This window comes from Coenobita brevimanus, chromosome 100, assembly GCF_032717465.1.
Source record: "Coenobita brevimanus isolate Jiangsu-jjx chromosome 100, ASM3271746v2, whole genome shotgun sequence".
In the NCBI taxonomy this organism is placed as follows: Eukaryota; Metazoa; Arthropoda; class Malacostraca; order Decapoda; family Coenobitidae; genus Coenobita; species Coenobita brevimanus.
Window position 1 is genome coordinate 30624165 of NC_137053.1, and position 2918 is coordinate 30627082.

The window sequence follows — 2918 nt, forward strand, 5'->3', positions numbered from 1 at the left end:
ATTGGTGTGAATATGGTCTTAAACAGGTGCTATGCATGTGCGGTTGAGAGTTATGTACAGTAAGTCATGTCCGGTTGGAGTCCATAAGTACTAGTCCATAAGGCTGGTTCCCACTATAAAGACCTCATCTCTGAAACCTAATTTTGTGTTTCCTTTGCATTTATTTCACTCTTTTATGTCCCTTATTGGTGTGAATAGGGTCTTAAATAGGTGCTATGCATGTCCGGTAGGGAGGTATGTAGGTGTTTTTCTGATTCAGGGTAGGTTAGGGTCCATAAGTATAAGTCCATAGGCTGGGGACCAATATCCAGACAAAACCACTATCCAGACATGCCTTCGGCCCTATTACAATGGATATTGGAGGGATTACTGTATATGAAATTAGAAACTGGAGAGAATGTTAAGAGAGATATGGCGGTACTGTATGTTCCCCCAAAGACGAGAGCATGGAAGGATGACGAATACCATGAGATGTTATCAGATATGGCTATCTATTTGCAAAAAATAGTTGAGAAAAGCAATAATATAATTTTAGTGGGTGACTTTAACTGTAAAGAGGTGAACTGGGAGGAATGGTACTCGGGAGGTGGCGAGGATTCATGGGGCACTATGTTATTAAATATAATAATGAATAATGTGATGACGCAATGGGTCAAAGAAGAAACACGGTTTCGAGGTGAGGACACACCAGCAAGGTTAGATTTACTGTTCACCAAAGAACCCGATGTAATAGAATCATTGAAATATCTCTGTCCTTTAGGAAAAAGTGATCATGTGGTCATTGAGTTCCAGATGTTAATAGGGAACATCGAGCCAAGAGACGAGCTTCTTAGGCAGGGAAGATACAACTTTGGGAAAGCAAATTTTACAGGATTGAGAAACTTTTTTGAAAATGCGGATTGGAGAAAATTCAGAGAAACAAAAGAGATACAGAAGAAGTGGGATATCTTTCTAGACCTCTATAATTTGGGAGTGGAATAATTTGTACCAAGAGTAAGAGGGAAAGAAAACAGGAAAAAGGAGTGGTTTAATAGAAGGTGTATGATAGCAAAAAAAGAGAGAGATAAGGCGTGGAACAACAGGAGAAAGAGAGGTAACAACAGAACAAAGGAAGAATATAAAAGAACAAGAAATGAATACACAAGAATACGTAGAGAAGAAGAAAGGAATTTTGAAAAAGGTATAATAGACAAATGCAAGGATGAACCCAAACTGTTTTATAGATTTGTTAATGGCAAACTGAAAAAAAGGAAGGAATCACCAAACTGAAAGTAGAAGGAGAGGTCTTTAAGGATGCGGCAATGCAAGCAGAAATAATGAACAAATGTTTCCAGTCAGTTTTCACTAAAGAAAAGGAGCTTGTGGAAGGGGAGGGAGTGATTAGAAATGTTCCTGTGATAAAAGATATAAAAGTGGAGGTACAGGAAGTGTATAAATTACTGGAAACTCAAGATGTAAGGAAAGCCCCAGGACCTGATGGAATTTCTAATTGGGTACTGAAGGAATGCAGAGAACAACTGGCGGATAAAATTCACAGTTTAATCATATGCTCACTGGAAGAGGGGAAAGTGCCACAAGAATGGAAGAGGGCAAATGTGGTACCAATTTACAAGGGAGGAAACAGGGAAGAACCCCTGAATTATAGACCAGTGTCTCTAACCAGCATGGTCGCAAAATTGTGTGAGAGAATCCTGTAAGACAGATGGATAAAATATCTGGAAGAGATGAATATTTTGGCTGAATGTCAGTTTGGATTCAGAAGTGGAAGGTCATGTGTTTCTAACTTGTTGAGCTTTTACTCAAGAGCAATTGACGTGGTACAGGAGAGAGATGGTTGGGTGGATTGTGTGTACTTAGACTTAGAGAAGGCCTTTGACAAGGTACCTCATAAAAGACTAATGTGGAAACTAGAATATACTGTATAGGAGGACTGAAGGGGAAACTTCTGGAATGGATGAGAGACTTTTTGAGAGACAGACAAATGAGGACAGTAATAAAGGATAGGATGTCTGGATGGAGGGAAGTAACAAGTGGAGTCCCTCAAGGCTCGGTGTTGGCGCCAGTAATGTTCCTGATTTACGTAAATGATATGGTAGATGGAGTGAACAGTTATGCAAGTCTGTTTGCTGATGATGTAAAGATCCTGAGAAAGGTAGAGGTTGAGGAGGATTGTAAAATACTGCAGGAGGATTTGGGTAGGATACACAATTGGAGCCGGACGTGGGAAATGAAATTTAATGTAAAGAAATGTAAAATATTGGAAATGGGTAAAAGTACCAGGAGGCCATCACTGAATTATTTGTTGGGTAATGAATTAATCACAAAAAGGAGAGAAGAGAAAGATTTGGGAGTGCTGGTCCAAGATAGTTTGTCACCAGAAAAGCACATTAACAAGATAGTTGGAGAGACTTATAAACTCTTGACTAACATAAGAGTAGCATTTCATTATATGGATGAGGAGATGATGAAAAAATTGATAGTGGCAATGATCCGCCCCAGGTTAGAATATGCAGCGGTAGTGTGGTCCCCACACAAAAAGAAAGATATAAACAAGATTGAGAGAATACAAAGAACAGCAACCAAGATGGTCCCCAGTCTGACAGACCTGTCATACAGAGAGAGGCTGGAAAAACTGGATTTGCCTTCCTTAGAGGAAAGGAGAAAGAGGGGAGACATGATTGCAGTGTTCAGGACCATGGTGGGAGTAGATAAAATTAACAAAGAAGATCTGTTTGTATGGGATAAGAGAGCAACAAGAGGACACGGAATGAAATTGAAAAAGTCAAGCTGCTTGAAGGATATCAAGAAATATAGCTTTTCTTACAGAAGTATAGACTTATGGAATAGCCTGGACAAAGAGATTGTCCAGTCTAAAAACTTAAACGAGTTTAAAGCCAAATTTGACTTATTGAGAAACA